The sequence below is a fragment of the Trachurus japonicus genome, chromosome 2 (assembly GCF_045865225.1).
Source record: "Trachurus japonicus isolate A0001 chromosome 2, Traja_1.0".
NCBI lineage: Eukaryota > Metazoa > Chordata > Actinopteri > Carangiformes > Carangidae > Trachurus > Trachurus japonicus.
This window is the reverse complement of record NC_140908.1, coordinates 360,122-375,173: the sequence shown is the minus strand read 5'-3', so window position 1 is coordinate 375,173 and position 15,052 is coordinate 360,122.

Genomic DNA, 15,052 nt, shown 5'->3' with positions numbered 1-15,052 from the left:
GTGAGGGGGCGGAGCTACAGGTGCAGCCTTACCTGTCCTATTTATCAGGATGTGGTTGATTGATCCATGTACTGATCCGTGGTGTCATAATAAACTCATACAACAACTCTCTGTGTGTTTGTCCCTCGTTGATCAGTAATCAATATAGAAATATTGATCGGTCCTGTGTGTTTGATGAGTTAAAGGAGAATTCCGGTCATTTTTGACTCCTAAATCGTTGTCCTGATGGTCACCTGGTGTTGGGGGGAGCAAAAAACGCGACTAAAATTGATGCAGGCAAACCGGAGTTACCATGGCTACCCGGTGCTAGGGATAGCAACAACGCTAACCCATCAAATATCTATGGTGCATGACTGGAATCCTTATGACACACTACTGAACTCATATAGTGTAGAGTAGAAACCGGTATAAACTTTGTGTTTTTGCATGTACAGTAGTCACTCACCTCAAGACACTTTTTCCTTGTTGTGATGATTTCTTTACTAAAATAAACGGTCAGAGATATTTTGGACATTACCACTGCACTTTAAATATATATTGCCGCTTATTATATTGCTTTACTCCTCTTTTTATTTTGTATACCATTTTTACTGTAGGGCTAGGACACCGTTTGTTTACTGTGGTCACTTACGTCCCTCCCACACACCGCGCTGATTCGCTTAGGGCACCGCCAATCAGAATCGCCATAGCTAGCACACAGCTAATCAGAGTACCCGACGAGTCTACTCTCCCGACGGCCGACGAGTCCCGATTGAGCATGTTCAATCGGCCCCGACGAGACCCGACGAGACCCGACAAGACCCGACGCTCCCCGACGGAGAGGAACACACCAAACAGACGAGCTCCCGACGCCGTCCGACGAGGCCCGACGCCAGACGGTCGGCCGGTGTGTCCCTGGCTTTAGGGGGAAGTGGTAGGGCTATCTCGCCCTCGAAACGGAGATTTTTCAGGGGCACACTACGGACCGAGGGCTATGGCAAGTTTCCCAGAATGCATCTTGCGGACACCGGCGCAGCTGTTTTATTTCTGGCTGTAGCGCTGCTGTTATTACGTCATTTTGTTAAGTTTTAATATTTTTTCATGCGAGAAAGTAGCTGTTTAGATCCCCAATGTGCGGTCGGTTTATCCAAATGAGGCTGTTTACACGTTTGCTCTGATGTTTTTGGGAGAAGTGAAGCTCCACCTGTGGAGCAGATCAACGGCTTGTCACGGAGACACCACCCGTCCTGAGAGCTCATCAGCTGGCCAACCTCCCGACCTCATCCCGGTAAAGACGACCGCTAATTAACTTACCCGCAGGTTTTTAAAGGTTTACCGCCGCGTAGTTACATTCTTTTTAGGAGATAAATGCTGGTCTCATTGATGAAATGTAACAATTGTCGCATTAATTTGTTTGAATTAAAGCTTCATGTGTTTTGGACACAGGAGCAGCACTGCCTGGGGGCTCTGTAGCCTACATAGCCTACAGAAATCACCACATTTACATCAATAAATAAATGAACCGATCAGTCTTCATTAAATTTTATTTTATTTTATTAAATAAATTAAATAAATAAATGTTTTATATATTATACATATTTTATTTTGTTAAGTTAACATGGTTTTGAATAGAGGATTTGTGGCAAAAGCTCGTCACGTCTGCTTATGTGAAAGCCAGCAGAGACTACTGATGACGTATGTGATTGTTGAAGGGGTGTCCCAATTCGTAGGGGTTGACTTGCAACCCTACTCCTTGTAGCTCCGTTTCAAGGGCAAGGGCTAGGGGTAGGGGTAGGGATGAAAAATAGAATTGGAATTGGGCCAGAGACTGCTTGATGAAAAACTGTCCCTGAAGGCAACGCGCATCAGCGGTTTTGCATGAATCTCCCTCTAAAACGCGGTTAACCGCTTTGTCTGTCAGATACATCTTGGTGTTTTGCTCTTAAAACAGTCGCTAAGTCCCAAGTTAAATATTTTGTGGACTTTTTTTTTTTCTGAATGAACTGTTAGCTACAAGTGGCACCGGAACATTTTTACTTTCTCATTGGGCCTTTAAAGAAACAGTAGCCTACAACTCTACGAACCTAAGAGTTTTTAATTTTTGTGTTTTTTTCATAGTTTTGGACTAAAATATTATAATTTTCGTCGTTTTTTTCATCGTTTTACACTGAAATAACCAGCTGTGCGCGAGCGGCGTCGGCAACATCACAGCACCGGTGCTTTACTGACAGGTATGACAGGTGTTTGGGTTCAGGTTTTTGTGTTTTTTTCATAGTTTTGGACTAAAATATTTTTATTTTCGTCGTTTTTTTCACCGCTTTGTACTGAAATAACCAGCTGTGTGCGAGCGGCGTCGGCAACATCACAGACAACCAGCGGGAGTAGCACCGGTGTTTTACTGACAGGTGACAGGTGACAGCTGTCGTTTAGTTTCTGACAGTTTAGCTGCTTTTTCATGTATGAGATATTATGGGCTGTTTCTCAGATGCGCAATATTACCAATATTCCTTTAACAACGTAAACGTAACGGCACGAGGACGTCACTGAGCGGCGCCTTTGTTGTTCTGGTCAGCACGTGCGGTGTCTTTGATCTGGCCAGCGGCGCGTGAGTTGTTTTGGTCAGCGCGGCGGCGGCTTTGATCTGGTCCGTGGAGAAGACGAGTCGACGCCATTACTGAGCTCCGTGTTTCTCCTTTTCCTCTTTGATTCTCGACTTCAGCGAACACCGTGAAACCGCGTTGTCGTGTCTGATGTAACTCGGTGTTTTGCTCTAAAACAGTCGCTAAGTCCCAAGTTAAACTATTTTGTGGACTTTATTATTTTTTCTGCTCACTCGCGAACGAACTGTTAGCTACAAGTGGCGCAGGAACATTTTTTTTTATTTCTCGTTGTACCTTTAAAGCAGAAGTAAGTGATATATTTGTGTTAATATAAGTCTTAAATAGTTATATCTTCCGACAGCAATCACTTACATAGAGTGTTTGGTCTGAATCACGGGTCTGTCAGTCACTCTGCTCTGCTCTGAGCCGAGGAGAAAACATTTATCGTATCCTACAGTTTTTATCCAATGAGGAGAGAGAACGGCAGGCAGGGCTGTGTGTGCAGCCAAGGGACGCCGTGAATGTGGCGACGTAGGGACGAGGACTGTTATGGTGCGTTCAAGGAAACTCGTTTTTTTCCGACCTGTGAAGTCGTACCAGTTCGATCTGGTATAGACTGTACAAAAAGACGTACTGGTACGATTTCACGGGTCGGAAGTTACGAGTGGCCGTTATAGTGACTTTCACAGGTAAAACAGGTCGGAAAAACACGAGTGGGTTGCCTGTAACGCTACAAAGTCGTAAGTTGTGACTTGAAGCTGTAATTTATGATTTCAAAAGCCTGCCTGGAACGCAGCATTAGCGAAAACGACCGGACCACTTACTTCTGCTTTAAACAAACAGTACAACTCTACCAACCGAAGTGTTTTTATTTTCGTGGTTTTTTCATAGTTTTGGACTAAAATGTTTTTATTTTCGTCGTTTTTAAAATCGTTTTCAATTGAAATAACCAGCTGTGTGCGTGCAGCGGCGGCAACATCACAGACAAGCGGCGGGTGAAGCAGCGGTGCTGCCTGCGGAGAGACAGCAAAGAGAGACTGTCCCTTTTGGCATCATTTTGGCCCAAATCTGGCTGGTCATTTTGGTAAGATTATGGCCAGGCTTCCGGGCCCTAAATGGCCCAAAATAGGCAAGCCAAAAACAAACCAAAAGGAGGCCAAAACTCACCCAAAACTAATTGTGGCCTTCCAAAATACAGCCATAGCTGCCCTAAAAGAGCCCAAAATCCCCAAAATCCAGCCAAAAAGTAGCCAAAACCGAGCCAAAACCGACCCAAAGAGAGCCCAAAAAGTAGCCAAAAGTGACCCAAATAGAGGCCAAAACTCACCCAAAACTAATTGTGGCCTTCCAAAATATAGCCATAACTGTCCCAAAAGCCCCAAATCCTGCCACCCAAAGCAGATCCAAAATGAAGCCATAATGCCAAATGATTGCTCCCCTTAATAAACTTTAAATTAACTCACAGAGGTTCAGCATAGACATATGGCATTATAACATTGTACACATGATCTGAAATAGGGAACAGAATATGTCTCCTTTAAATGTACCTTGCTATGTGTCTATGTGTATTGGGAAAAAAAAACAATAGGAAGATTAATATTATTTCATCATCTTTTTATTTTTGAATTTACTGTTGACTGACTCCAGGCTGGCAGGTCGCAGGTCCCCAGCTCAGTGAAACTATCACTGGTCTGTGCTATGCTTGCATCTGTGGTGGTAGAGGAGATGGGGTTTCTTCTTGTGGCATCTAAAGTGATACAGACAAAGAGAAAACAAACTTAACTTATTACTTCTACTGTAGCCTAAGAATGCTTTATTAAAGGCTTTATTACAGTTATAAAACTCACCCACTTTAAGTTGTAACTTTTCCATTGATCCCTCATCAGGTGTCCTTTTCTGTCTGGTCCTTTGGCTTTAAAATGCCCCATACCGTAACCTTCAAAGTGACAGGCCCAGAAGGTCCAAGAGAGATGGCCTGAAAATATTGAGATCATTACCTACATTGATTTTCAAATCAACTAGCCAACCATTACATTACCCTACTCTAATAAAATCAAAGGCAGCTCACCAAATCCTTTTTATATTTAAGGAAGAGGCTGGGTCTTCTTCCAGGGCCATCATTTGCTCAGTGTTCTGCAGAGGAAAATAGGATATGTAAAATATTATAAGTATGCATATGATATTGAAAGACGAAGAGAAAAGACGACCGCTTATTTTGTTAAGTGAAAAGCAACGAAGCAATTAAATCACAGATAATTAGATTTCTCCCTAGAAGCACATATGGCAGAGAATAAAGTGGGTTTAATATAACAAAAGGTTTCACAGCAGTAGGCCTTTTCAGTCCAAATTGGTGGCAGCACTATCACAACACCACCTAGTGGCAGTTAGAGCTTCTTCCTATACTCTTTGGCTTAAAGGGCCCATATTATGCAAAATCCACTTTCTATCGGTTTTGTAGTGGTCCTATGTGTTCCCGTGGCCTTTCTATGACGCCTGGAGGTGAAAAAAGTCTGTTCACTCCCTTAAAGGGATAGTATCATTTTTTTTAAAGTGGGGTTGTATGATCTACAAATAGCCCCTAAGTACTTTAATTGCAATAGAAGACTCTCTGCACTCCTCCCGTTAGCAACACCAGCCCGTAGCCCTGCCCAGAGATTTACAACATACATTGTTGTGAATGGACCCAAAGAAACGGCCTATTTTCGCGGCTTAAAAGAGGTTTTACGTGAAAAAAAATACACAGTTCCATTGTTCGCTATAATATAATTTTTTCCAGCCCTTCAAAGTGCAGGAAAAATGCAGTTTTTATTTGGACCTAACCAACTCACGTATCCCTCCGCCCAGGGTTAGCGTCCGCCGATCAGCAGTTATAAAAACTGCGTTTTTCCTGCACTTTGAGGGGCTGGAAAAAATTATATTATAGTGAACAATGGAACTGTCATTACAATATTGCCAAAGCATTACAAAAATGGTAAAATAACACATACAACAAATAAATAAACAGATAATATAATAATAAAGATGATACTAATGAACAAACAGTGTAGATATCATTAAGCAGGTAAAACTCAACAGGAGCAGCAGCAGATGCTCATATAGAGGAGCTCATGTTGAGCAGCTCTTCTCTCTTTTTGTGACAGGCACAAACATATTTTGCTGCTTCTAGAGCAGTGGCTCTTTGTTCTCCTAACAAATGACAGAATTTGTCCTGGTCTGAGAGTTGGGTGAAGTTGGGTGTTGTTAGTGTGATGTTAGTGTATGTCTGGGTCCTGATGTGTGTGTATGCGTCACAGTGCAGCAGGAAGTGTTGCTCTGTCTCCACCTCTCTATGTGGACAGAGCTGACAGAGGCGCTGGTCTCTGGGCAGCCAGGTCTGTCTGTGGCGGCCGCTCTCTAAAGCCAGGCTGTGGCCGCTGAGTCTGTACATAGTCAAGGTTTTCCTCAGTCTGGGGTCAGTTACTGAACTCAAGTAATCTGCCATGGAGTATTCTCTGTTTGGGGCCAAATAGCATTGCAGTTTGCTTTGGGATTTGGTTGTACATGTCCAATAGTTGATGTAATTGTCTTTTTGTTTTTCTATCATTTGGTGGGGCCGGATTGTGTGAGGGTGGTCTTGGTGCTCGGTGCTGGTGGAGCTGAGCCTGTGGACCAGCTGGCTGAGGGGACTCCTGTCTTTGCTCTCCTCTTGGCACTGCAGGGCTTTGTAGTGGTAGGAGTTGGGGTTGCTGGCTTTGAGGTGTTGGTAGAATTTTATTGCTCTTTTTTGGATCCTAATTAAAAGGGGAAATTGGCCTAATTCAGCTCTGCATCCATTATTGGGGGTGTTCCTATGGACTTTGAGAATGCTTTTGCAAATTTCGGTATGCAGGCTTTCGATCGGGTGTTTGTCCCATTTCTCAAAGTCTTGAGTTACAAGAGGACCCCACACTTCACTTCCATATAGTATAATAGGTTCAATTACAGATTTAAATATTTTCATCCAGACTCTAACAGGGATATCAATGCAGGAGGATTTTTTAATGGACCAGAAAACTCTTCTGCCCTTGTCTCGCAGATCGTTAATGGCCAGATTGAAATTTCCTGTGGCTGTAATGTTTAATCCGAGGTATGTGTAGCTGTGTGTGTGTTGTATGTCTGTAGAGTCCAGGAGGAACCTGTGTTGGTCTTTCTGACACTTGGGTCGTTTCTGGAAGACCATGACTCTGGTTTTGTCCTTGATCTAATTGCTTTTGTAAAGCCTCCTTAGATGGAGCGAGCAGGATTAGATCATCTGCAAAGAGTAGACACTTGACTTCAGTGTCAGAGAGGGTGAGACCAGGGATGTCTGACTCTACCAGGGATTTGGCCAAATCATCAATATAAATATTGAAGAGGGTGGGGCTGAGACTGCAGCCCTGCTTCACCCCTCTACTTTGGGGGAAGAAGTCGGTTTCCATGATTCCAATTTTTACAGCGCATTGATTATTTATGTACATTGTCTTGATTATATCATAGGTTTTTCCCCCAATACCTTTTTCTAGTAGTTTCAGAAACAGACCATGATGCCAAATTGAGTCGAATGCTTTCTTGAAATCTACAAAACAAGAGAAGATTTTGTTTTTGTTGTGGTGGACGTGTTTCTGGATGAGGGTGTGGAGGGTGTAGATGTGGTCAGTGGTTCTGTGTTGTGGAGTGAATCCAATCTGACTCTTGCTCAGGACATTATGTTCACTGAGGAAGTTTTGCAGAACAACTTCCCCAGGTTGCTGCTGACACATATGCCTCTGTAGTTGTTGGGCTCGTACTTGTCTCCACTTTTATGGATTGGAGTGATAATCCCTTGGCCCCAGGTGTCTGGAAAATGACCGATGTTCAAGATGATATTAAATAATTTCAGTATGGCAGTCTTGATTTTATGGCTGCCGAACCGAAGCATTTCATTTAAGATGCGATCCGGTCCACTTGCCTTCCTTGGCTGCAGGGCCTGGATCTTGGTCAGTAGCTCCTCTTCACTAATTTCATGATCTAATGGGTTTTGGTTGTCTTTAACCACTGATTCAAGAGTTTCTAATTTGTTTAGCAGATTATTTTGGGCTGAATTCGGAGTGATTGTACTGTATAGATTTTCAAAGTGTTTTTTCCAAATTTCACCATTTTGAATTGCCAATTCTTCTTTGTGTGATTTGTTGAATGAATGCCATTTTTTCCAAAAATTATTTGAATCAATGGATTCTTCAATTTCTTCGAGGAGTTGCTGTTCGTGTTGCTTCTTTTTAGTGCTTAGTGTTTTTCTGTATAATTTCAATGATTCACAATAGCGAAGGCGGAGCTCATGATTGTCAGGTTGCCGGTGTTTTTCATTGGATAATTTACGGAGTGTTTTTCTCAGACACCTGCAGTCAGAGTCAAACCACTTTTCATGAGTAGATTTGTTTGAACTGTGATGATGAGGTTTGCTCAGATTGGACAGAAGTGCTGTTTTGTCAAATATATCATTGATATCCCCAACAGCCTGATTGAGGCCATCTTTGTTGTGGGGATATAAGGTGGAGAGAAAATGGTCCAACTTCATTTGGATAGTTGGGTGCCCGATGGCTCTCTGGTAGTCATCTTTGCTATGACTTGTCCACCTATAAGGCTGTTTGGAGGGGTTGAGTCTGCTCGGCTCTGCTACTTGGGGGTCTGTTGGGCTCTTCCTAATGTACAGGGTGATTTTGCTGTGATCTGATAGGGGCGTTAGGGGGCTGACGGTGAATGCTCTTAGATAGGAGGGGTCTAGGTCTGTAATACTATAGTCTACTGTGCTGTTGCCAAGAGGAGAGCTGTATGTGTAGAGACCAAAGGAGTCCCCTCGAAGCCGACCGTTGACTATGTACAGACCCAGCGTGCGACACATCTGCAGCAGCTGATGCCCATTTCTGTTGACTGTTTTGTCTAAATTGTTTCTGTGCTGATGTGGAGGAGGGGGGATGTTGATCTGGCCAGGTATGTGTTTGTCCCCGTGTGTATTTATTAAGTCAGGTTCTGTGCCTGTTCTGGCGTTGAGGTCACCACAGATCAGCACGTTTCCCTGTGTCTGGTAGTAGTTGATTTCGTCTTCCAGAATGGTAAAGGTGTTTTCGTTGTAGTAAGGGGACTCTGATGGGGGGATATAGGCTGTGCACAGGAATAGGTCTTTGTCTGTGGAGACAGCCTCTTTTTTTATTTTGAACCAAATTGAAAAAATTCCTTTTTTGATGAACTCTATTGAATGAGTGAGGTTTGCCTTGTACCAGATCAACATCCCCCCTGAATCTCTGCCTTGGCTTACATTCTTAAGTTTCGTGGATGGAAAAACCACAACCAGTGGGCATGTCTCCTCTATTCCAAGTTTCCTGCAACACAATGATATCAGATTGTTCTATTTCTCTATTAAAGTCTGGGGTCCTACTCTTAAGGCCAAAAGCCGAGGACCTCAGACCCTGGATGTTCCAACATGAAATAACAAACGATTTAGATTTCATTCACTATAAAAGTATTCAGTGTTAAAATGAGATAAACTCCCAATCCTACTGCCAATGAAGAGATTAATTCTAATGCATTTTTGGTATTCGTTTCAATCTAATAATATAATAATGTTTAAAAATGAACAAATAAATAAATAATAATATATGATTGTCTACTGTACTTGGCCCATCCCCATCAGGTGGGAGCAGAGCAGGCTCAGCATGTGTTGGATGTCTCTCAGCTGGCTGTGTGGGGGGGGGTAGGGGTGGGGGCAGGGGTTGGAAGGGTAGGCGGGGGGTCTGCTGCTCTCCTCACCACCTGCCTGTAGTTCAGTGGGCCAGGGCCTGGCTCCTGGTGATGGCGATGGGGTGGGGCTCTTGGGGGTAGGAGGGGCTCTGGGTAGGTGTGAGGGGGCTCGTATAGCTGCCCTGGGGTCTACGTGGAGATGGTCTGGAAGGTCTGGAAGGTCTGGGAGGTCTTGGAGGTCTGGGTGGTCTGGATGGCGGTCTGGGGGGGCTGTGGGCTGAGCTGCTCCTTCTGCGGGGGGTGGACTGGTCTCGGTTGAGAGCGACGTCCTTCAGTGTCCGGGCGAAGACGGGGACGATGTTTTTAAAGAGGTGCACGTTGTCATAGAGGCAGCTGATGTCTCTCTCTCCCCGTCCGTCATTTGACATGAAGCGGTAGGCCTACGGGAGGAGCGGTCGGTACCGCGGCCGCCAGATGATCCTTTTGAATCATTGACTGAAAAACGGCTGCCTGTCATTAAAAATGAAATCGCGGATCAGAGAATATTGGTATGATACTGCTTCTCATCAGTGCAGCGGTCCTCATCACGGAATGAGAGACATCTGAACGAGGAAGTCTCCTCTCCCGGCGCAAAACCACCTCAATATTCTCATCAGTCCATATAGTGCACAGTTCGTGCTGCTCCTCAGTTTCACTTGGTTTTTTTATTTGACAGTTTCACACAGAACTTTCTGATGGTAGTAGGAATCTCTCCATGTTTCTCCTTCTGCCACAGTAAAAAAAGAAAAAAGAAAAAAAAAAGAAAGAACATTTACATTTTTTCAGACAAGATGCCAGTCTCAGAATTTTTTTTTTTTTTTTCGGAAATCAATGCCCGACCCCTGTCCCAATGTCAACACTGGCACATGTACCTGTAGTGAAAACCACACCCTCTCCCCGTGACAGCCAGGTGTGGAGTGGACGTGGTTTATTTGCATTTCAAGGTGCAGACACAGAAATGGCTTGTTCTCTGCAGAGCTCTGGAGAGCCACTTTTAGATTACTGAGACGTAGAGCTGCAGATTGATTTGGGGACAATACACTAGGAATAGCCTACTATATGGTTGGACAACTTAGAACCATGTGAAATAGTTGAAAAACAGCATAATATGGGACCTTTAAGTTTGGAGTTTTCTTTGTGTTTTCCTGCCTGGCAGCTCACTAGATTATTGCTAAAAGCACAGCAACATGAGCAATACTTTTTTGGTGGATATACTTTCAACGCTAAATGGTAGGCTATGTTGCTTTCAGCAGATATTCACTGTAGGCTAAAGGAATGACTGATTGTTGCTAGCTAAGTTAGCTATCTGTGCAAAGGTTAGTCAGCTACCAATTACATTAATTACATTAAACTATCTCATATAGGCTACTCACTGCCAGTGTATATCTATTAAGTTCTCTGTGCATGATATCATTGATGTAGTTAAATTGAATGAGCTGGCTGTGCCTGTTTGCTATGAGTTAGCTCATAGCTCACAGCAGTTTTGTTCCCATCAAAATAGGAAACATTAACGTAACTGTGCAGAAAACGTAAACCTTATCGGCTATTTAAACAAGGCAATGATAGAAAATCAGATTTTACTAAATTTAAATATATCATGAACATACCTCCGTGTTGATCAGCTTGAGAAAATGAAGTAGGAGGGCTGTCGTCGGTTGAAACTGTGTTGAAATTCCCGCCGTTTGCTTGGTCTTTTGGCTATCCTTTGGCTATACAAACACATGCCAAAACAAACCATCGGACGTTGCCGCCCTTTGCCCAATCTTCTGGCTTGCCATAAACATGCCATACCACCCCTCTACTTGATCCCGCCTTTTGCCCAATCTTCTGGCTTGCTATAAACGTGCCATACCACCCTTCTATTTTATCCCGCTCTTTGCCCAATGTCTTGGTTAACCAGATATGCCATAACTCAGCCATATATTGCTGGCACCAATCTTGTCTATTAAGGCTAACCAAAATCATACCACATTTGCTTTCACAAAGCCAAAAGAAAGCCAAAAATGCCAAAAGGATGCCAAAATACAGCCAAAACGTTTGCTATCTGGGTAAATGAATACATAAATAAAAATGGAGAGAGAGAAAGGGACAGTATGGTAACTAATCTAGATTGAGCCAACTCTCACACTGACAGACTTAATATAACTTGAGCTGAACGTTCTGGTTCATGTGTATTGCTGGGTTCTGTAACGGTGGTTTGAGTTCTCTATCCAGCCTACCAGACTGGTAACAGTGTGTTTAAAACTGTTCTCATCGGAAAAAAATAAATTAATAATGATCATAGCATGGGACTTAATATTGTAGCCTATTTGCTACAGTAGAATGAGTTGTGTTTTTCATTTCAATATGTCATTGAGGACTTTACTTTTGCTTGGTACTGACATGTATGACAGCTGCCTGCATAGTAACGACACTGTTGCCTTGTTTAGTTTTTGACAGCTAAGCTGCTTTTCATGTATAATATACTATATGTTAAGTCTGGCCTGTTTCTCAGACGCGTACGGCTCGGGACAGCCTTTGTCTTACTGGGGGGAATATGTAACAGTTGTAATGTTCCTTTAACAATTGAAATCTAACAGTGGCACTAATAATTACACTTATAATAACTACTACAACAGTTTACTCTTGATAAAATGAAAAATAGTTTAAATAAATTTAAATAAAAGATCTTTTAATACCTTTAAATTAAACTCAATAAGTCTAATGTGTATGAGTCATTGTTTTAATTATTTGAAAAAAGTCTAAATGAAGTTTCAGCTTTCATTGATCTTTTATTGGTTATTTATTGATCACATTGAACAGACACAGACAGCTGATCGTCTGCTCTTCTCTCAGCCAATCAGATGTCTGGACCCCCATCACCATGGATACGTGAGTAATGTGGACAACCTGTGGACAACCACTTGAAGATCAACATCCAGGGTCAAAGGTAACACACACACACACACACACACACACACACACACACACACACACACTCTTCTCTCAGAATGTTTTTGGAGCTTCAGTTTTGTCCTGAAGGAGTTTGATGGGTCGAAGTTCCAGTGTCGTTTAACTTTTCACTAGAGCTGCAACTAACGATTATTTTCATTATCAATTAATCTCTCAATTATATAAATGATTAATCGATTAGTTGTTCGGTCAATAGAACCAGGTGACGTCCTCAAATGCCTTGTTTTGTCCACAAACCAAACAGAGACTCAGAGTCAACTTCAATCAAAACTAATGTTAGTCAGTAAAAACATACGACCATTTTGCTTTTAAATCCTCTTTGATTTCAAGTTAAAACCTTTTGCTTGCGAATTCAACTGCACTTGAGTCATAGGAGTGAAATGTCCAAATTGTGCCCACATTTTTTTGTGTGACGACCATTTTTGTCCAGCACTGCCTTAAAGGTGTACAGAAAAGAAAATTGAATTTAAGCCCACTCTGGGTCATAAAATTAGTGTAATAACTCATCTATCAGACGATGTAGGCCAAACTTTGTGCAAAATTCTATTTTTGAGTAAATCCAGGATGAAAGTGTGTATTTTCTTTTTCGCATTGGATAATGCAGGCGCACGGATTATACATCAGCCTGTACACGATTCACCAGCCACTGATATTGGATCTGTCATCCGTCATTCAAACGTCTGAGACACACACACACACACACGGAGCTCGGTCTCGCCCCAAGCTTTGAATATCCCGCCCGCTCGATAACGACCAATCAAATTCGTTTTCCTTACTCGGGTAAACTCGTGTTGCAGCTCGTGACAACTCGGCGCGACAAACAGGACAAACGGACATTTCTGTACACCTTTAACTCTCTTGGGCATGGAGTTCACTAGAGCTTCACAGGTTGCCATGGAAACCTCCTCCACTCCTCCATGATGACATCACGGAGCTGGTGGAGGTGAGACACCTGGTGCTCCTCCTCCTTCCATCTGAGGATGCTCCACAGATGCTCAGTAGGGTTTAGGTCTGGAGACATGTTGGACAGTCCCTCACCTTCACCCTCAGTGTCGTCACCAAGGCAGCGGTCGTCTTGGAGGTGTGTTTGGGGTCGTTGTCTTGTTGGACCACTGCCCTGGGCCCAGTTTCTGAAGGGAGGGGGTCTGCTCTGCTTCAGTACGTCACAGTAGGGTTAGGGGACAGGCAGACCGCCCACCCCTCCAACCTCTGCAGCAGAGTTTAGTTTAGTTTAGTTTAGTTTAATAAGTTTATTTGTATCAGAGACAATGTACAAAATAACATTAGTCTCGAAATGAGAAGAGATGCCTTGTAGCAGATTTAGCTTACTAGCTACTTTCTATCCGTAGTCCCTGGGCAGGTGAGTAAGAATAATAGAAAGGTAAGAATTATCAATTTACATAGCGTTCTAAACATCCATACACATGTGCATAATACACCCTCTCACACATCACAAACACTCAAGACATATTTCATATCAGAAAGAAACATACAGTTATTAAAATACTTCACACTTTGCCACGGTTAAAAATAATTTAGGCTCATGATTAATGCTGACATGACTGATTTCTTAGGATCCATTGTTTGACTTCCCAGGAGAAAACATTGAAGTCTGTACAAAGTTTCAGATTAGTTGGAAGATTGTTCCATGATCTTACAGAGGTTGAAGGGGTGGGGGCTCTGCCTGTCAGTGCTCAGACCGTACGCTGCACACTGCATCCAGTTGGTCTGCATGGCTGTCGTCCCAGAAGGAAGCCTCTTCTAGAGAAGATGCACAAGAGAGCCCACACAGTCTGCTGAAGACAGGCAGACTGGGGACGTGGATTGGGACTGGAACCGTGTCCTGTGGTCTGATGAGACCGAGACAAACCTATCTGGTTCAGATAGTGTCAGGTGTGTGTGGCAGCAACCAGGTGAGGAGAACAGGGACAAGTGTGTCTTGTCTACGGTCAAGCATGGTGGTGGGAGTGTCGCGGTTTGGGGCTGCATGAGCGCTGCCGACACTGGGGAGCTACAGTTCATTAAGGGAACCAACGGCAACGTGTAGCTATTGTCTGAAGGGAGGGGGTCAAGCTCTGCTTCACCTGGTTGCTGCCACACACACCTGACACCATCTGAACCTGAAAGGTTCGTCTCGGTCTGGTAACTGGCTGGTTAAATTCTTTCTAGGAGATTAATGTTGGTCTCATTGATGAAATCTTAACAACTGTGACAGTCGCATTAGTTTGTCTGAATGAAAAGTGACAATTGTTGTATGTTACTGCCACCTGATTATTTGTGTCATTTTTTCTTAAAATGAAAAAAAAGAATGAAAAGAAAAAAGAAAAACAATTAATGAGAAAGAAAAAAAAGGTCCCCACTAGGGAGGGTGGCGGGGTTAAAAAATAAAATAAGATAAAATAAAAAAGGTCCCCGCTAGGGGGGGTGGAGGCGGAGTTAAAAAATAAAGTAAAATAAAATAAAAAAGGTCCCCACTAGGGGGGGTGGTAGGTTTATATATTAGGATATATAAATTATACTGTTATATACAGTTTATGGCGCTTATATATATTAGGATATATATATTGTGTATATTGTTTCTCTGTTGGAGACGTACTTCTTCAGGTGAGCAAATCAAACACAGCCCAGTCTGTTTCCTTGTTGTAAACCTTTATTGATGTCTGTGTCGTTGACAGAGGTGTGAAGCTGGTCTCAGGTCAGTTAAACAGCAGCAGGTTGGTTCTGTGTTCAAACTGGAACCAGAGATTCTGTTATTGGAGAAGTTCGTTAAC